This window comes from Pyxicephalus adspersus, chromosome 4 (assembly GCF_032062135.1).
Source record: "Pyxicephalus adspersus chromosome 4, UCB_Pads_2.0, whole genome shotgun sequence".
In the NCBI taxonomy this organism is placed as follows: Eukaryota; Metazoa; Chordata; class Amphibia; order Anura; family Pyxicephalidae; genus Pyxicephalus; species Pyxicephalus adspersus.
In genome coordinates, this window is record NC_092861.1 from 93,862,383 (window position 1) to 93,884,209 (window position 21,827).

The 21,827-nt window shown below is 40.1% G+C and overlaps 1 protein-coding gene across 1 annotated transcript in view; it reads right to left on the reverse strand.

Moving 5' to 3' along the window:
- TAB2 (TGF-beta activated kinase 1 (MAP3K7) binding protein 2) overlaps positions 1–10,029 on the reverse strand; it is a 34,454-nt gene extending 24,425 nt beyond the window's left edge. The window contains exon 1 of the mRNA XM_072410232.1: positions 9,635–10,029. The gene's annotated coding sequence lies outside the window, so the exon portion shown is untranslated. The remainder of the gene's footprint in view (positions 1–9,634) is intronic.
- Positions 10,030–21,827: the final 11,798 nt, after the last annotated feature.

Genomic DNA, 21,827 nt, shown 5'->3' on the forward strand with positions numbered 1-21,827 from the left:
ACTGGATCCTCAGACCCACTTTCAGAACGCACAATAGTGCAGGGCAGCGCTCAGCCTCAAAAAGCCAGAATGTGCAGGCAGTTTTCTCCTGGACAGTCCGGAGATCCCCCACAGGGCACACCTCGTCAGAAGCATGTCCAGATGTCCAGATGTTTGGAGTACATGCAAGCAGAGCTGTTGACATATTTCATCTATATACCATTTTGAAAAGTGTAAAGTAACAACTTCTCTCACCTTGATCAGACAACTGTATTTTTAGGTCTATACAGAAATTTGAAATGCCTCTGGCAAAAAATCTTTTTGGAAGATCTAGCATCTGTACAGGTGTCCTACAACTTATTTTGTTTAGTGGACCACCATGTTGGATCAATAAATGACCAAGTGCTTTTGTTAGACTGTTGTAATCCCCACAGCAGGGCACCTCACAAAGACTTACCCAACTCTCCCCTCCCTCATATCTCTGCAAATTCTCTTCAGCAATTCTTCCCAAACCATCACTGGAAACTATATAGATCTATTGATTTGAGATTTATTGAGCACTTGTATGGACCTTCCTAATAAACTACTTACAGAGCCCCTCCCCCTGGAGTATCGACCTTATAGGTATTTACTCTCTAGCAACACAGTGGCTCAGACTATTATCAGCACTACAGCTCTAGGTTAAAATCTCAGCCAGGACACTAATTGAATGCAATTTAAATCTTCTCTCCTGTTTGCTTCAGTTTACTCTGGCACTCTATTTTCCTCCCACATCACAAAAATATGCAATAAGGTTAACTGTCTTCCCTCGAAAAATCATTAGACTGTGTTAATGACATTAGATTCTCAGCCGTTTGAGGCACAGTTAGTGACCTGACTATGGACTTTGAAAAGGGCTGTAAATTATGATGGCACAATATAAACAATATAAGTCAATAAAATAATAATGCATTTCTGCCATTAAATGTTTCCTATAGTTTATTGACATTACTATTAATTATTATTATTATTAACTACCTAGGGGGGGTCGTTTGGCCCCTTTCTTATATAGCTAGTTCCCGTTTGTATTTATTTATTGTATTCATTTTTGCCAAAAGGGAAAATAAAAGATGAATGAACAAGACAGTTTCTTTAATGCAGTGCCTTCACTGTTCTTTGCATACTTGGAAACTGAAAATATATAAAGGGACAGGTGAACAACCAATTTTACAATCGAGTAAAAGAAGTGATATCTTCAGAAGCCCGTTAGATGATAAACTGTCCCTTTGTTGTATGACATGCTGTAAATAAATATCAGCCAATATCACCAATAATAAAACTGAGAGCTACAAATAATGTGGCAAAACAGAAACTTGATTCCTAAAAAAAAAAAAAAAAGGTACAGTTCAGCTAAAAATCATTAAAGGCTGCAAATTGTATAAATCTGTTGTGTTTCTGCAGCTCCCACAATTGGTTCCTTGACTGGTTAAGGAGAGAAGGTACATACCCTAACGAGAGCTGTGGCTTTCAATGACAGAACTGATAACACTGTAATGGTTGCCAGCATAAAATCATTAAATGTTTCTTCTAATGCACAGATACCAGAAAATTGTTGGGTACCATGCTGGAGGTAACAATTTATTATAACAATATCAGTGTTCTCCCCAGCCCCTTTTAGCTGGGCGCACCACCCGGCACTTTTCAGTAACCACACGGGTGTTTTTATGTTTCTACTGAAGAGATGAGTCACAATACAGGGGATGCCACCCGCCTACAATTTCTTCCCACCCGGCTCAAAAAAATTCCTGGGTTGAGCACTGAATACTCTTAGTATTTTTGTGGTGGAGCTGCACTTTATATTGTATTAAAACCAAAAACTATAAAAAAAAAAAAAAAATAAATAATAATCCATGTGATTCCTTATAACAATGTACTTTTTCTTCTTTGCAGGGAGACTGCGAATATAGCGATCTTATCAACAGTTTCTGCAAGCACCAGCTATTTCCTGTAAAAGGACAACAAAATAAATCACAGCAGAACTATCACCCCATTGTGCTCACCTCTAAGTGAATGAATTTATCCACCTGCAGTAGATGAGCCAGAAAACAGAATATCATCAGTGGAGTGAGTTTTTGAACTCTAAATTAACTTTCAATTCCAGTCTTATACAAGCAGCATTCTAAACAATATATATAGTAGGCAGTGCACAATATTCAGCCCCTTCATTAGAGCTATAAAGTACATATTTTTAAATGATATGTTCTGTCTCAAACTAATATCCCCGCTAGAAATGGTCTAAACCCTATATCTTTAGTCCATTTACGAAGCACCAAATGCACTATCCGGACCAGGCAAGAAAGCAAGGGATATGGCAGGCCATGATTTTGTTTTCAGGTATTTTAAAGCATTGCTGTGGGTAAGAAAAACTATCTTATTCAATCCAATATAGAACATTTTGCATAAGCAAAGGACAAACTGCAACATCCAGAGAACAATTCTTGAGGAACAATTTTGAGGAGCATAGCTATGGCGCTGTCTCTGGTTTTGATACTACTAAACTTGACTTACATCTTTGTTTCAGACCAACAGAAGCATGATAGGTATATAGTACAGTCAGTTTTTTTCCCTGTATTGTTTTTACTTTTCTGAGTGTGCGAGTGTGTGGTGAATATGGCCTTGTGAACAGGAAAACTCTTCCTCAATGTTAATGGTTGTGTTAAAGTTTATAGGAGATAATACAGCTATAACATGTTAAGCAATTATCATGCTCAGAGCTGGTGTTTCTACACAGGAAACCCTCAGTGACCTTCTGACTGGTGTTTCCTGTATAGAGACTATGGCTCTGGCCAATGTTATTAACAAAACATTTATCACAATCAGTGAGATCACCTTCACTATTGTACATAATTAAAGCTGTAAAGCCTGTAGGACTAGTGTCAGTCACCGATGTGACGAATTATTCCCATGACCACTATACAGGCTCAACCTGCAGCCGCTTACAAAGCGGTAACTGCACTGCTTCACAGCCGTCAATTGCCCAGTGGTGCGTCCCAACAGCTGCAAACTGCCACAGGAGGCAATATCTTGGATAGACAAAGGGAAATTACTCAAAGTGAGATCTAAACCTTTAAATATTAATATTTTTCAAACTTTAATAAAAACCTTAACTACTACTATTAAAGTGGAACTATAGTCAATATTTCCCCTCTGTGTCTACATGTCCCCTACTTGCCACTCTATTTTTACTTCTAGAAACCTTGGTTAATTTTTAATATTTTCCGTTGGATCAATGAATGACTGCTGTGCATTTCAATGTAGGAGAGGCAGAGCAGGAGCCACTCGCTTATCCCCTTCCTCCTATCTACATAGAACAGAATGGGAGCTTTGCGCAGAGTGCTCATTCATTCGTCACTGCAAACAATCATGAAAGATTGTTTCCAGCAGTACAAATTGGTCATACATTGGACAGTGTACATATCTTGTATGAAGGCTGTGAGAAGATCGTTCAATTGCAAGATTTTTGATATAAAGAAAAAGCGAGGAAAAGCTTCTAATTGTAGTGCAAACAAACCAGGAAGACTGCCAATGGCAAGTTACAGAAAAACAAAGTGCTTAATTTCTCAGCTCTCACTCTGAATAGGATATAACCCAATGCAATATGTGTGCTTTCTACTACTCTACTATGATTTAATTACACAACTTGACACAATATGGGCCGTGTAAAATAAATATATGGGTAATAATTTGGGAGGCAGATTTTATATATATATATATATATATATATATATATATATATATATAATGCCAAACTGTAACTCTTTTAATCAAAAGTGAGATCAGGAGGACACACAATTTATACATCAGCAGGTAGTTTTCTGGCATATTAACATTAGAAATAAGAAACAAGCACTAGGGGGTTTGTGGCTGGAATCTCATCCAGGGCATCTGAAAGACGCACTACCTTAACACACACATCTCTATGTTTTGCCAAAAATGCAAACATCCCAATAGGCCTTTCTGCACACAAAAATATATATATATATATATATATATATATATAGTTCAAATACAGTTTCTGATCTGTCACCCATGTCCGACCATTGAAGTAAAATGAAATCATCAGGTGTGCATTGGATAAACTCTATAAATGTGCTCAAGTGCAATATACTAAAGCAAATTTAAGAAAGCTTAAGGGATCCTTCTAGAACCTCTAGGTTCTCCTGATGTAAAAACCGCAACAACATTTTCTACAATTTTTATTGATGGGTATATTTTATATGTATATGTAAATTATATACAAATCCAAATTTCTTATAATAATTTAGCCTTAGACTTTTTTATATTTATTTTTAAGGTTTCCTATTGGTCACCAAAGCCACCTATCACATGCCCTGCATGGAAAAGGGTTGGGTTTACTTTAAAATGGCTTTTATAGTTGTGGCCCTATTTCATCTTTTGCACACAACATAAGCTGCTCATTGAATAGCCTACTAGGAATATAGCCCCAGCTACAGGCAGGAATGAGTGGGGAAAAATAAACATATACATAATTAACATATACCAGACCAACAGGAGCATGACAGATACGTTTGTTTTTATTGATTTGCTGGTACCTTCTGCAATTAAGGACCTAAATGGTCACAGTTTATTTTTAAGCTTTAGTTCTGTTTAAATAACTTTATTAGCATGTTGATGAGGAGGATAAAAAGGAACCGGGAAAGGCAAAATACAAGCAATTTAAGCTTCAGCTTCACTTTTAACTTTTAAGTGTATGCAAACCATAACAATGAACTTCTCTTTTTTATTTTGAACTACAAAACACAGGTGAAAATGTTGCCCCCCTCTATCTGCTCAAAAAGTGCAAAAACTGAATGTTTATTTTGCTAAAAATCTTATGAGCCGATAAATTCCCATGCTCAAAGAAAGGTTAAAATGAGAAGGGTAAGCTCAACTGCAACTTGTCCCCAAGATGAACAAAGGCTGTATCATTTTAGTCATACAGTTAAAGAAAGGTGAAACATTTATTGTGATGTGTTTTGGGACATTAAAAAGTGGGGGGAAAAAAAAACTACAGCCGAAATAGATCAATAAATGATCACTAATATAATCAATCTAATATGATCAATATCACCAATATGATCAATAATATCAGCAGGACTTGAATGAAGTCTCAGGCAATGTTAATATACTATAGCTGACACTACAAAAAATAAAGAAAGCATTAGCATAAATCCAATTGAAACAACACATCAGAGTGATTAACAGATCTGCCAGTTGTCTGAATGTACAAGAGCTGTGCCATCAGTACATTTTGTATTTATGTAAAAGTTAAACTTGGTTCAGTCACCTCTTCCCTTATGCTTCCCTTGTTTTGCTGCCAGGCTAGCCCAGACCTATGATAGTTATACCATATAGAGGTGCATATTTTACACTTACATGTCTGATGCATGAGGCATGATAAAGCATTTACAATAAAGGCTCAAGTAAACAAAAGCGTAAACTTAGTTTTAGGTACCAGCTTAAGGATTTAATCTGGGGAATCCAGCCATGAGAGAAATTCTTTTACCACCTCCACTTGCCTTTGCTTCTCAAAATGCTAGTTACCTGGCAGTCACACTATTGCCTTGGCTTTGATCCATTTTATGGACACAATGTACAGATAAGAAATGTGTCCCTGACCTACCTTACATCTTGGTTTTGCAGCACACATGATCAGGGGTTGTGCTTTGAAAATTGAACCAAGCAACTAGCACCACAATACCCAGGACAGTTTGCACTAATGGAGGCATCATACAGAGTTAAATCCCCAGCAAAAGGGATTTAACCCCTTGGGTGTGGTAAACACCTGTAACACCCACACCATACAGTGGTTATTTTCCCTGGCTTGCATGTTCTGTAACGATGTACAAGCCAGTGAAAGGAAACACAGTGCATGGTAAAGCAAGCATTCTTCTACCCGAAATGTGAAATCCATGCAGCGGGATGAAATGGCAGCATTTTCATACAAGGGTTGTCAGAAAGGCATGCATACTGCCTCATCTTTTACATGCTTGGTATTTTGAACAAGTGAGCCTGTGCTGACAGAGAGTCATTTTAAGAGAGAGTTAATGTTAGGTTTAGTGTTAGGCACATGTTACACTAATGAATCTGTCGCTGGCAGCAACTTGCCAGTGACATAACAAGAGGGCAAATAAACAATGTACCTGTTTGTACAGTAATACTTTCTATAGAGCTAGACTAACATATTGGCCCATGGCTGCTGCTCCTTTGTTGGCGAGGAAGATTTTGCATGTTGGACAGCGAAAGAGTAAACCTGTAAAAGGAGCAAGGTTTTGTATATAGCAATTATTTCAAGTTTTGTAAAGGAATAGCTGGTCTTGCATGGGCCTTGGAATGATGGTTAGGACCTTCACCAAGAGAACAGTCTTATAGTAAAACCACTTACACCTGGAGCCCCATACTAAGATAATGCAGAAGGTTGACAAACGTCACCAAATAAACAAAACGAAAAAAAGTAAAATTAATTTTTTTCATCCATCAATGTGCTTTAAAAAAAATTTAGATGGGAGTGGCAACACATCAATGCATCATAAACCATGTCCCAAAGACACAGATTAAACATGTTGCAACTAAAGCACATACCTGTGAATTTAACCCAAAAGCAGACCAGGCTATACAGGATATGGAGAAAGTTGAAAAGACAGACAGGATAATGTAATCACAAAAAACGACAGATAGTTCATCAGATGCTTCTGTCTTTTTCTCCCTCAGGTTCTCTGAAATACCTACAAGTACCCGTGTTCATTTTTGTAAAAAATACCTTTATCTCTGAAGAGTTGAGTGAAACCTAGGTCCTCATCTCCTGAAGTTAAGATTGGACCCTGGGCCCTCCATGGAACCAAACACAATCTCCTCACTGTATTGTCAAATGCGAGAGCCGCAGAGGGCAGTAGGGGTCCTGGCGTTTGACAGCTGAATGACAGGGAGTGCTGCCTTAAGTCCTATAACACACTGCTTCAATAACCCAGGATTGTGTACAACCTCTGCAACTAAGTTGTGTGAAACCCAAAACAAAATTTTAATACAATGAAGGTAACAGATGGTGAAAGCAAATGGAGAACAATAAATAACTGTTCATCTTGTGACTTACAGAAAAGCACAAGGATCCTTATCTTCATTTTGTAAAACACTTGTCCTATCAACCACCATGAAGTGGAAATGAACAAAGGCAATAAAGTTTGCAAATGTAAAAGAAAATACTATATGATAAAAACCAAGACCGCAATAAAAATGATAAACCAGCTCGTTTTCTGCAAAAATGCCCCCATGCATAAGATAACACAACCACCCAACAATTTTTGCTGACACCAATAAACAATTGAAAGTGTTGGCAATAGGTTTCCTTGATTGGTTTTTCCACCAAAAAGCTTTATGAAAACCTGAAAGTCCTGCTGGGCCCAACAATGATTTGACTGAAACCCGACTTCCACATTTGCTGTTCTACTTAAGGTGAAAACCAAATACAAATATTTCTACTTCACACCAAGACCAAACAAGAAGTGGAAAGTATGTAAATTGTTTTTGGAGCCATTCAACTCGGCAAAACATCTTCTGTATTCAAAAAATATAATAAAGCTGAAGTTTAACTTGATTATGTTTTGTCTACCCACATCAACATCCTTACATAATTTTAAATAAAACCCTTTTTTCATTACATAGCTTTAGACCCAGTGAGTAGATCATGGCTGGTGGGAGGGTCAGGGTGTTGTACATATCTTTCTGAAAGTTTGAATCTGAGGTAATACCCACACGTGATGGTGAATCTGGGGGTAATACCCACACATGATGGTGAGTTTATAATATTGAAAGAGCTGAAATCCAATTATTAAATATGGGTGGACCAGAGACAGTAAATCTCAGTAAAGACATCAGACGGATGTCAGATTAGCATCATTTCCGGTGACAGATAAACAAAGGCTGTACACACAGCTCTGGTATGTTCTATAGAGAATGAAGGGAGATGAATGTGCTGTTCTCCCCCCCATGAAAAAAGCAGAGTGGTTGTTCCCGATCAATTCATTCATCAATCCACTAGGGCAGATTAGTGAATGACACTGGAGGACTGCTGTACCATTCGTCATAGCAGAGAATCTTATCTGACGTGTGTGCGTAACCTAACCATGGGAAATAAAGTGCTGGAAAATACTAGAAGCCTCCAATCAGGAGGTGGACTCAATCTGACTTCAGGACAGAACAGGAGTTCTACAACTTTATTAAAGAATAAAAGGCTGGAGCTCTGCTTTCAGATATAGACTGCACAGGAAAAAATGTCCTCAACTGGAAGAAACACAAACACTGTCAGCAGCCTGGGTAATGACATCGGGGTACTGAGGATTGCCAATTCCGGTTACAGACACGACTCCGATAGCTCAGATTTTTATTTATCAGGGCATTTAAAGCAAAAACATTGCTGGCAGGCTGGGTAAGAGACATACAGGGTCTGTCCTGCAGGCATTGTTTTTTATGATAACACATGGACAGCTCACTCACTCATGCACAGGAGTCCTGATCATGCCGATCAAGGTGGCCAAACATGGCGAACCCAGACAACGGACATTGCCGCCATCGCAAGTAATTCTACAACAATGGGCTACCTGCAAGCTATGGCACAATCCCTGGACACTGGCAGTGAAGTTCAATTCTGCTTTATCAATATGATATTTAATCACATGATCATAAATGATGGTGATATTTCAGCCCTATTAACTGTATATGTGAACACAAATTTAGAAACATTTGATGGGCATTGTACACGACAAAGGATTATTCAAGAACTTGCCGAATGATTAATGCACATCCTTAAATAACATTTAGCTATAATGGAGATCCAAACCCAATCATTAAATCCTCATAGACTTCCACATCATCAGGTCATTTCACAAGTTCCATTGCAAAGTAATGGCTGATGCTTCCAGGAGGGGAAGTGTTCAGGCTCTTCCAGGAATGATGTGACAACTGTCAATGGATTGTGTCATCACCCGAGTGAGTGAAAATACAAGCAGTCCTGGCTGCACAGGAATGCTTGATCCTGACATGAGGGGCCTTGTTTGAGCACTTCCTGTTAGAAGGTGACAGCTGTCACTGAGTTGTGACCCCTGCTCATAACCCATAGACCTGGTTCAAGCAGCGGTGACAACACAGAGAACAGGAAGAGGCCATTGCTGTGTCTATGAGGAAGAAGGAAATGATGTGCAGCCAATACAAGGACACTGGAACTGGCTAAAAGAAGCTGGAGGAGATCAGCTGCCTAGAAAAGTTTAAAAGTACATAAAGCTCGGAACACATTACATGCCATCTGGGTAGGGATGACACCCACAGTGGCAATAGGCAGATGTAATGATTGCTCAGTGATGGAGCTGATATTGTGTATGAGAGGAGAGGTCACACCTTCAGTCCAGGTGAGCTGACAGGGCAGTGAGTGGCCAGCAGGCGTCATAATGTGTGACACCCGGCATAGCTACACACAAGTGTCAGTGACAGGCCTGGAGTTGGGGCCTAAACTTCTACCTACGCCCACCCTCCCCCCTTTCTCAAGTAGGCCTGGGCTCAAGTTGATCCTTTTTCCTCCCGGGCACCAGGCCCTGCAATTTCCCCTCCTCCTCCTCCCCACGCTCACCTCTCAGCCTTTTCTTCCTCCGCCGCCAGCTCGGACTACTGGCCGGCGTGGTGGCCGCGACACCCGTCAGTCAGCCTGCCCTGTGTAGCCGACTGGGTCCAGCAGGGGGGGAGGGGGACAAGCGCTGCTTCTGCTGCCCCGGCAATCACACCGCCACCTCCCCCCCTCCGCCACACTGCAATGGTTCCGGCCTCACGGTCTCAGTACGGCCCAGTCCACAGAGTCCCGCGCTCCGCCGGCGGAACCAAGCTTCTCTGACGTCACAAGACCCGAAACGTAACGGTCCCTCCTCTCCCAGCAGCGCTTTCTATGGGAGGATGATGATGATGACTCCTCTTTGCTTCCAGGCAGGAGACGAAACCAAAATACTGGCAGGGCGAAATATGGCGGACGAGAGCCAAGCGAGATCCCGCGAGAGGATGATGGCTGCGGTGGCCGGGGGGTTCAGTGTGTGGTGACGCGCTGCTTTCCCTCCCCTCTCTCCGCTGTGTTAGGTACTGGGACACCGCACAATGCTGGACAGCCGCGCACCCACCGCACACCTACCGCATACCCACCGCGCACTCACCTCATGCCGCCTGAGAGGGCTGGGCAGCTCACAATGGAATGTGCTGGAGGATAGTGACCACACATCACCTTACACCTTCATTTCCAAAAAAGTTAGGACACTGAGTTATCACTCATACATTATATTGTACTGAAAATAGCATAGAGACAACATATATAATGTGATAAATAAAACAATGACTTGTCCCAGCTCACCACTGTATTCTGAAATAAGAACCTAAAAAGAGTAAAGCTGTGTTCATACAACAGGATACTATCTACACAATCATACAGGGATCCTCCACAGACAATGTATACATGTATATTACTCTATAACAGAATCATCAGATTTTATACAATCATACTTCCTATACAGGTAGTCCCCGGGTTACATACAAGATAGAGATTGTAGGTTTGTTCTTATGTTGAATTTGTATGTAAGTCGGAATAGGTTCATTATTTTAATGAATGCCATTAGGACAGATGTTTGTCTCAACAGTGAGGTGTCAGTTTCTGTATAAAATTCTCACTGTGAGTTCATCACAAAGCAAAAACCAAAACTTGTGGAGTAAGTTGTGCTTTGATATGCAAAAAGAAAGAACTGCAGAGTTTATCTTGGTCAATAAATAGTTACAAGAGGCTGCAGAAAGAGCTCACCCCCTAAAATCACCACAACCTCAGCTGTGTTTAGCAAAAGATTTCTTCTGCAAGTCTTGCAAACCACCCCTATTGAGCGATGGGAACGTTCATATCTAGGAGATGTCTGTATGTCGGATGTCCTTATCCCGGGGACTTCCTGTACACTGGGGAACAGGTTAGCAAAGTGCTAACACAAGTCCTGACTCTGTCTGCTTCCTCATAACTCTTTTCATATCCAAATCCATAATAAACTCAATAAGTTTATTAATAAATATTGGACATATTTCAGAGAGTTATGCCTAGGAAATATAGTCTACAATGTAAAATAAATTTCCATGCAAAAGAAATATAAAGCTTTTTGCATAGAAATTTGGACAGAATTAGAATGCTAGGGTGGTTAACGCACCAAATGTTCCCCTCTGTCAGGCCACGGAGCCATAAAAGCATCACAGACACACCACAGGTAGCAGACAGAACCCTCAGATGCTTTGGGCCATAAATATGGTTTAGGTGGTCAATGGAAAAGTAGGAGCAGTGGCACTGAGAGTGGTAGGAGATGGGAGAAATCGGGCTCCGTACAGACGACAGATTACTGTCACTGGAAATGATCATTGTGATCCTTTCCAGTGACAGATGAATGAAGGAGCATTGTAGACACAGTGAAGTTCTGTTCCATAGAGAAGGGAAGGTGAAGGATGAGCACCCCAATGGGTTCTGCTCCATAGGAAAGTACAGGGGTTGTACATTGATCCAGCAGGAGATTGATAAACAACTTCAGTGGATCGCTGTACACATATTAGATTTTCGGGCAGAAGGAGCACGACCATCATCTTGGGTGGCAATCATCTGACGTGTATGAAGCTTTTCTCAGTTCGGGCACAGACCACCTGCTCTTCCCCACAGATACAGATTACCTGATATCAGGTAAGCCATCAACTGGCTCCTACTACTTCACTCTCTGAAACAGGCCATTAGGAGAATTTCAAACAATAATTTCAGCATTCTGTCTTGGGATTGTTAATAGTGGGCTCAAAACAAACTGAGACGGATCATGAAGATCAATGCCCTGTTCTGAATTTTCCCTAGAGAGAAACAGAAGGATGTGTCAGTGTGCAGTCCGTGCTCCTCAGAGGGGTAATCTTCCAGGTTTTACTGTGAGACTGAGTCCCCTCAAGAGGAAAGTTCCAGTGAACAGTGCAGGAAACTTTCTCTTTCCCACCGCTGTATCTTCCTCTTCCACCACCTTCCCTCTATGTGCCACACAATTTGAGGCTGCTACATGTATTCAGAGGGAGGCAACAGTTGGTACAATATTTAGCAGTGCAATAACCCTATTTACCTCCAACACTGACCAAGGGAAGAGTTGCAAAGCCAGAAGTGGCATGCAGAGGCTAAATATACCATCACCCTTCCCAATATTGACTTCCACTTTAAATGTTTCTATTACACTATGTATGAGCCAGGTTTCCATCCTCCAAACTTTTGAAGTGCAGCATCAACATTTGTCTTGGAAAGCCTGCTGTGCTGCAACTACCGTCACATAGACACATTCCAAGATTTGTGACATGTTCTATGCCCCTAGTATGAGGTGTCTAGGGGTCACCATTTTTCAGAAAACCCATCCCATTTCTGCACAACATGTGACCAAAAATTTGCCTTGATCATTTCAGCATGCATTTAGTCGCAGAGTGCATTTGATCATGGATACGTGGTTCAAAAAGCATGCGCATGAGCATTACATGTCCATTATAGAACACTGTATGAATCAGCAGATGGACAGCAACTGCAAGAGATACACCTCCATTTGTGGTACCACTGAAAGTTTTAAGAAATGCATCCACCCTGGTGACCTGTACAACCCCTTTCCTCATTCTCTTCCTGCATGTCTGCCTCATCCTTATCTTCCTTCTTTTCTAGAGACATAGCCTCATTGCCAGTCATAGCATATTCTAATTCTTAAAGCTACACTGTGTACTGTGTTGCCCAAGAAAAAATGTGCCATGCTGTGTTTAAACTACTCTGCCTAGGAAAAGCAGCAGGACAAAGCTGGCATGTGGCTGACCCTATCCAAGTGTAACCAGGCTGGATTGTAGGTGATAACAAAGAGAATAGGGATGATACCTGTTCATGACTAACAGGTTTGTTGCATAGACAGTGTCAGACTTTCGCTTCAAACACCTGACACACCTACCTTCCTGACCCACTTGATGAATATAATAGTTCAACACTTCCTAACCAACTACCCAGCCCTTTAGCTACTGCTTGATAAGGTCAGGAAAATCTACTTTCACTTCTGAAGGTCTTAACAAGCTGCCACTCCTTTTGTGGACATGCACACCTACACAAACTACCTTAAAACAGGATGTAATTTACCCTTTTAAATTCTACAGTGATTGCATGAGCAACAGAAAACTGCCATAAACTACATGATGGAATATGTGCGCATAAGACGACACTCATAAGATGTGCTTACAAATGCAGGATGTTTTTTTAACTCAGAGAAAGAAGGTTTCCTCCTGGCCATGACAGTCAATGAGTATGTCAGTACTAATGTGGACGTCTACAGCCTCAGAAGTGAAGAAGCAGTATTTGTGCTTTGTAAAGCCATGCCATACAATTGGGGTGCCACAAGGTCCCTTTTTAACAGCAATCCCAGAAGGCTAAAGCTCCAATTTTTAGTTAAAATGGCAAAAAAAAAATAAGACTATTTTTTTTCTGTAGAAGACGCTCACCTTTAAAAATCCAGCTGATCTGTTTTAGCTTCTGTTTTATTTGCCCAAACTATTACTGATTGGGCTAGATTTATTTGACAGGACATTGTTAGGAAACAGGTATCCCCTAGTTTGGAAACCTTAAGATCAAATAAGTTAGGTACTCAAATATCAATATATTGCTTTGATGGACTCTGGAATTTTAGTCTCCCTCATGACTACATATGCGGTAGTTGTATTCAGGTTCTTGTGGTCTTCTAAGCATTGGTTTGTGGACCAAACTACCCTATTGAACCTACCCTATTGGGTATCATGATCTAACTGAGGAAACGATACCTTCCGGATCCAACTTCTCAGGTGATAAGGAACATATATGTAAATCTAAACCTTCTCTTATGGTTTATAGACACTCTTTTCATTCCCAAACGTCCACCGAGTTAAAAAAACTTTTAAGACCCAGGTTTCCTGACGGCTATTAAGATCCCTCTTTCTAAAAAAATCAGGGAAATGCCCTGACTATCTTTGTCTCAAATGGTGGCTTTTCTGTTTGCCATAACTAGGGCAAGAAGGGTTTCCAAATTAATGCCCCTCTCTTGTAAACCACTTTTTCCAATTTTGTAGTAAGACATAATATTGTTTAGGTTAAAAGGGAAGTCTAAGCTTTAGGTGATCTCTACCTTCAACTTCAATTTGGACATTGCTCTTCCTTCTTTGTCCAACCCATCTTGTTGATTACTGCTTGTGGAGATCTTACTCATACTAACTGGTCTTCAATCCAATCCCAGTGTCTCTCAGTAGATGACAGCGGATATGTTATTGTTTCTGTTATTTGCTACCTTTTGGTTCTCTCTGGCAGTAATTGACCTACTTCTTTGAATTGCACTATAACCCACAGGTTCTAATTAATCTGCAGTCAAAGCTGTGTCTCTCAGTCAACTAAAAAAAAAGAGAATTTTACTTTGAGTACCAATTCTTAGATGTTGTGGCTGCTGAAGTTTTTATCCACTATTTTCATATGCTGATACTAGGTGACAGCACCTAATCACTGCACTGTACTTATGGAGGAGCTGCATTGACATTCTAGATACAAATCACTTCCTTATCTCCATATCTTATCTCCAAGAGGTGTCCTATAGATACCTGGGAAGGCTGCCAAGATTGTTTGATATTTTAGTTTAGTGCATAGGAAGTAACAAGTAAACAAAAATCCTTTCAGGATTAACAGGTATGTTTCTGTTTATGCAAAAGATGTATTTAGCCTAAAAAAAAGACAACTAATGTAGTTGCCATATCAATAAACAGGTAATCAACAATATACTGAATTTTTTTTTCTTGAGCTAAGATTTCCTCTAAATTACAAGGGTCCTTTAAACCCTATGTAGTAAATCATAGTTATTCATAGTGTAGGCTACCCTGGGCCAGTGCAGTCTTGTCTAGTCTGATTTATGCTATGTACACACATCAGATGATTCTCGCCCAATATGAATGGTCTTGCTTATCTCGGACAAGAGACTGACATGTACAGAGGTTGCCCGACATAATTTATTTATCCATCCTGACGGATCCATGAATGACAGACAAAGAAGGACCGCTATAGATGTGAAGAAAGGAGAGCAAAGCAGGGTACCACCAGCTCATTACCCCCCATTCCCTCTCCATACAACAGAACGGCGCTTTGTGCAGCACTCGTTTGTTCACCTCTCTGTCTTTTGTCCTTGAAAACGATCATGACGGATCGTTCCCAGCAACAATAATTCAGTGCATGTACACAGCTTTACATTTTGGTACAACTGCCAGCCTTTAATAAATAGATTGCACTTTTACACCATGTTTTATTTAGTGTGCAGAACTGGTAATTTTTACTCTATGTACACCTCATTTACACATACAACTCACTGTGTACATTAGGGTTTAGAGAGGGACCTACCGTGCTCAGTTGCTATGGAAAGGAGTGGGGACATGATGAGTTGTAGGTGTCCTACTAGTAAATGGTAGGTGTCTGACAGCTTTGGACAGCTGTACTAATGATACATTTTCACCCAGGGTATTTATAAAAGATTGTCATGGGTGCTGAAAATATAGTATCTGTACTTTTTGCAGTCCCTGGCCTCACCTCTGTAAAAGCATAGCTAGAATACCATTATTTTCCAAGGTGATTCAATTGCCTCCCACACTGACACATCGACAGGTTTATATGTGAAAATTTAGCACAAATGGAGTAAAGACTGTGCTGACCCTGGGTGGGTATGCAATAATGGCTGCTACTGTAGATCTTTGTATTAAAATGCTATTTGCTCGGCATTTAAGCTGACCCCTTTCTGGCTTCAAATCTGCCTGAGGGACTGATCCAGAACTAGTATGTAGATGATGAAGTCAAAAGTATCTGCATGTCAGATCAGGGACTTAATAACCTTTAAGTGACCGTGTATCGAGGTGTGCTTTGTTAAGGCAGCTAAATATTTTGAATAGACTGACAACCTTAATGCATGTAAAATCAGACATGCACCTTTTGCTTTAACAAAGTGCAATACAATGCATATTATGGACTTTGTGGTGTATTGGTTGCTTTTGTAGAGCTCTTGAAGTGATATTGATGAAAATGGCAACCCAGCAATTAAGAAAATATGACATATATGACAACAATAATGAGTAGGAAATTAATTTAAGGAATGATTAAAATTGCAGTCAATTATTTTTTATCTATGTCCCTAATACCTGTCTTAAGAAAACAATATATGTTCCCATTTCCATTTGCTTCCTATCACAGTGACAGCTATAATATTTTGGATTTAATATTTCATCTGTCCTGGTTACAGTTTTCTTCAGGACTAAATGAAAGGAGGAATCTCTCTTGATTTTAACAAAGGTTCTAATTTTTTAATACTAGAAAAATCGAATGGAGTAACACTCATGAATATTCATCTTAAGAAAACAGTCTTAGTACATAACTTTCATGTCTGGCTGAAGAAAAACAAGTAGTAAACATTACTTGTGATTGAAATGTTTTCCTTAATTTAGATTTACAGACAAAGAACATGTTTAAAAGTTTTAAATACAAAACATGCTTGCAAAATAATGTTCAGAAATATAATATTCAAAGCCTTCAGAGTTTGTGAATTGTTTTTCAAAAAGAAGAAGGAAAATGTGAAAAAAAAACTTCTGGTCTACCACTGCAAATTAAGAGAAAACTCATGGACTCCTCCAAGAACTGAGTGTGCCAACAGATTGTCAGCTAAAGACAGGATAGCTGCTTACACAGCAATAATATAGGAACAGTAACTGTTCCAGTAGGAAATATCCCTTGCTGAAACGTGTATGTGAAATATTGCATGGTATTATTGATTCCCATACAACATTAACAATATTCTGCTAATATTCTTACTTGCTAAGAAAACCTCACTGACCTTCATTTCTCAGAGATACAAAAGGAAAACTATTTTTAAGAGACAGTTACACAAAAACTTTATTTTACATTTATTATTCAACAGCCTTAAGGTATATACATTTACTTTGTGTGCACCAAATACTTTACCAAACCTACACATCCGTTTGTAAAAGTAGTAGTGACATCATTACTGTGCAAAATAGAAGAAGCTCACATATAGGCTTTAGTGTTCTAAGATGTAAAAAATTTAGTGCTCCCAATTTATGCCATGGTGTAGCAGGAATGGTGAGGTTTTCAGATGCTACTACTTAAAATGTAACCGTATTTAGCAAGTTAAATACAAAAAAAAAAAATGGAATACTGAATGCAAAAATTGTGGATTTACAGGTGGGTTTATGCAAATTGTTTGTTCTGTGCCCTTGTGATCATCTTGTATCCTCCACTTGTTGGGATGGGAGTGATCTGATAAAAAAAAAAAAGTTGTGGCTGTTATGCCCGAGAGGTCATGAGAAGGCAACTGGTAATATACAAAATATAAACAATTGGAAATGTTTTTACGGTATAAAGTAACAAGGAGGTTTGTCCAAAATGAGATAGCAAAGGACATGTAACAATCTAATTGGTTAAAATCAGTGTATAATCATTATTACAGATATCATAGAACTGAGAGCTAACACTGACTATTTCTGGATACAAATAAAGAAAGGCCAGCTTTCTCCCTGCCTCACTTTTCCCAGTTAGAGGGTATGAAAACGGGCACTCCCTGGGGTAAACCAAGTCTGTGATCTTGCTGTTGGAAATGTTGTTCTTTCGGACCATTGTACACATCCAATAAAGATAAGTACTAACTTTATTTGGCAGCACCTAAGTGTTTTATGTTGTTCTTGCTGACACTTGTAGTCTCACAACAGGATTCGTAACAGGCAATAACTGCTTAATCATAGTGGTTGCAAAAAGACTAGCAAGGCAGTGCATTTTTTATCATAGTCTTTGCAGATGGTCAGGGTGGCAAACCACGCCTAAACATTACATGTAGCGACTGAGAAAACATGCAGTAACACTGCCTCCTCCAACCAAAACAAAAAATTAATTGTTCCAGTGTTATCCATTGTTTTTGCAAAAATGAAATTTTAAGCAGTAAAGCTACATTAAACCTTTCGTAAAAACTGCTAATGTGAACTAGGCTTTATACAGCATACACTCTAGTATACCAGGGCTCTCCAATGGGCAGCAAATAGTTAATAATCTCTAGATCTGTGACCCCATTGTCTGGTGGTACTCCCAGGTTCTGGGAAGAACACCGGACTTTATCTGCACAAGAAGAAAGAAAAGATGAGCCTAGTAGTCTTTATTGCATGAAAGTTCTGGATTACTGCACAGACCTGGAAATAATACACATTTTACACCATAGGTAGTTACACTATAGGTAGTGTATATACCCATTTTCTTGTATTTAGACAATTTTTGTTTATCCTTGAGTTTTGCTTTGAAGACATATTTTGCACTTCGGTGCTTGGTACTGCCTCTGTTCTGTATAGCAGGTAATGTCCTCAGCCTGGGTGATGTATGTTGCAGAGGAGGACTGGAAACGTTTGGGTGAATTCAACCAGCTGGTTCATAGTATAGATTATAGTTGGGTGCTGTCTTATATCGTAGCGCTGAATAGTGTTGCACATAATAAAAAACAAACATTTGTGCATAGTACAGAGGTGAGTAGCCACAAGAATTAAAGGAAACATTTCCCTTCATTGCAAATATCCTATTTTTCTTAATCTAAACGAGAGTTTATTGTGCTAGAATAGCTAGATCATTATCCCCCTCTGACTGGCACAACTCTTTGGATGCCATGTTGTTATCCCCCCCTGCCCCTACCAAGGCCATTTCAAAATTCTATCATTTATCATTTCAAAATTCTATCATCTATACATAAAGCAATTGTCACGCTAGGGAGACAGGGCCACTGGGGGGCACTACGGTTTGCACGGAGGTGGTGTGAGCCCTGAGAAGGGCCAAGGCACAGAGTCTAAGCAGTAACCAGGTCTTCTCCAGAGCCTCTGATAGTGAAGATGTTGCGCTGCTGGTTACTGCCAGGTTGCGTTCCTTGGGCACACCAAGGTGGACAGAATGAAGCATGGTACCAAATCACAAGGCAGAAGGATAGTCAAGGAAGGCGGGGTCGAGGCAGGCAGCAAGCAAGATAGGTCAGGTCACATGCCAGGGGTCAATTGCACAACAACGATTTTACTACTGGGGATAACACATATGATTTACATGATATTGAGTGTGCTGATTCCAAATCTGAACTCAGACTTTGCCTATCACATACAGATTTTAAGTTATATGCATGCTATAGCTGTTCGAATGGTCGGTAATTGGGTAATGTATTTTTACATGAGAACATTATAACAGTTGCAGCTATCACTATGCCTGCTGCCTCCTCAGCTAAATCACGTCCCCTGGTGGCATGCATGTTCCAGCAGTGCCTGGGCATGTCTGGGCAAGTCAGTGAGCGGACGTCAGAAATAGGTATGTAAGGCGAGATGTTCCAAGGGCTTGTCTCTGGTGCGAAACCATCTTTTTGAATAGTACAGCTAGGCCATAGTGAGTCTGTTTTGAGCTAAAGATGACTAGGTAAAGCTGTGTTAACAAAGCAGACAATTTTTGCTACATTTGTGGCAAATACACCCGTGGGATCAACGTCAGAACCCTTACCGAGAGGGTGAGATTTGCTTACAAGTATTACTTTGGATGTGAAATTGGAGATCAGGATAAAAGCTTGGCACCTCATATCTGCTGTCAGGTGTGTTACGATGGCCTAACACAATGCTTGAATGAGAAAAGAAATAAAATGCCTTTCTCTGTGCCTATGGTTTGGCATGAGCCAAAAGACCATTACTCAGACTGCTACTACTGTATGAGTAAAATTTCTGGGTTTTCGAAGAAGACTAAGTAAAAAATTGTCTATCCTGATTGTGAATCTGCTCTGAAATCAGTGCCATATGATGCAGAGAATCCAGTGCCAGTCCCTCCTACATCTGTTGTTACTGACAGTGACATGTCAGATGAGGAACAGGAGGATGATGTCGATGTTAATGAATGTATGAACCCCAATTTAACAAGGGTAAGCCACCATTTTATAAGCCAATCAGATTTAGATGATCTAGCGAGGGACCTATCTTTGTCAAAAGAGAAGTCTGAACTGTTAGCCTCCAGATTAAAGGAATGGAATTTGCTACAGAAAGGAACATCAACTTCACACTTTAGTGATTGTTACACAAAGCTCGCAGGTTATTACAAACTGGAAAAGGACATTTGCTTCTGTACCGACATGAGTGGTCTGATGATAGAGTTAGGCTGCGAATACATACCAGAGCAGTGGAGATTGTTCATAGACTCGAGCAAAGCAAGTTTGAAAGCTGTATTACTGCATAAATGTAACAAGCCTTCTGTTCCTCTTGCTCATGCCGAGGGAATAAAAGAGACATACGAATCAATGGAGGTCATTTTGAAGTTGATTACCTATTCAGAACACAAGTGGAACGTTTGTGGTGACCTGAAGGAGGTGGCACTCCTTCTTGGCCTACAATAGGAATATACAAAATATATGTGCTTTCTGTGCCTGTGGAACAGTCATGATGACAGCAACCATTACAAAGTGAAAGAATGGCCACCCATACCTGAACACACTGTTGGCCGGTACAACATGAAGCATAAGTCACTCATTGATCTACAGAAAGTTTACCTTCCGCCACTTTATAATAAACTTGGATTAATGAAAAGCTTTGTCGTTGCAATAGATCGTGATGGTATGGGTTTTCAGTATCTGAAGGACAAGTTTGAAAAAGTTATAATAGATGCTAAACCAAAAGCAGTCATTTTTGATGGTCCCCAAATCTGCAATTTGATGCGTGATACCACATTCTGAGACAAACTCAACCCACTTGAACTTGCTGCTTGGGATTCATTTGTGCTAGTTGCACAAAACATTCGAGCGAGCGAGCTTAAAACCATGCTGAACTTGTGAACAACATGCTAACAGCATACCATCAACTTGACTGCCGAATGTCACTTAAAATAAATTTTTTACATTCCTATCTGGACTTCTTCCCATCAAACTTGGGTAATGTGAGTGATGAACAGAGGGAGAGGTTCCACCAGGAAGTTTCTGTTATGGAAACAGGAAGTCAAGGCCGGTGCAACCCCAACATGATGGGCGACTACTGCTGGTTTCTGCAACGGGAGACAGTGGAGAGCCACAAACACAAAAGCAAGTGCCTCAAACAGTTTTGAAGTGTACATGTGTTTTGAACAAGGACTCAGATGAATTATCTGTAATTGTATATGTTGTTGCAACTTAAAACTTTGTTTTTGTAATGTCATGGAACCATGAGGCAAAAGTTAATATGTATAGCGATTACATAGTATCTGCGGAACAAGAGAATGTAGCTCATCACATCTATATGCTTAATTAACTTAAGATCCTGGCGTCCTAGGCAGAATCAGACTTCAGATTTGGATTTAGCGCACTTGATTTAGTATGGGACATATAATTAGACCAAGTAGCAGACAATATATTTTTTTGTGAGGCAGTGTTACCAGGGATTCAGGAGACAGACACCAGTGACACAGGGGCCACTGTGGACACAGAAAACACAGGAGACACTGGAAGCAAAGGTCACACAGGAATATCCACAGACAGAAACACCGAACAGCACAGGGAAATTGGCTGGAAACCAACAGACTGGACAACAAGGGGTTAACACATGAGCTGAACAGAGGAAACACTGGCCCTAATTCATCAAGCGGAATCGGATGATGGCTCGCGCATTCGTTAAGAGGCTATTTCCTGATTGGCCATCGAATTGGACGAAGCAATATTGGGAATAAAGCCAGGCCCAGAGTCAGAGATGCC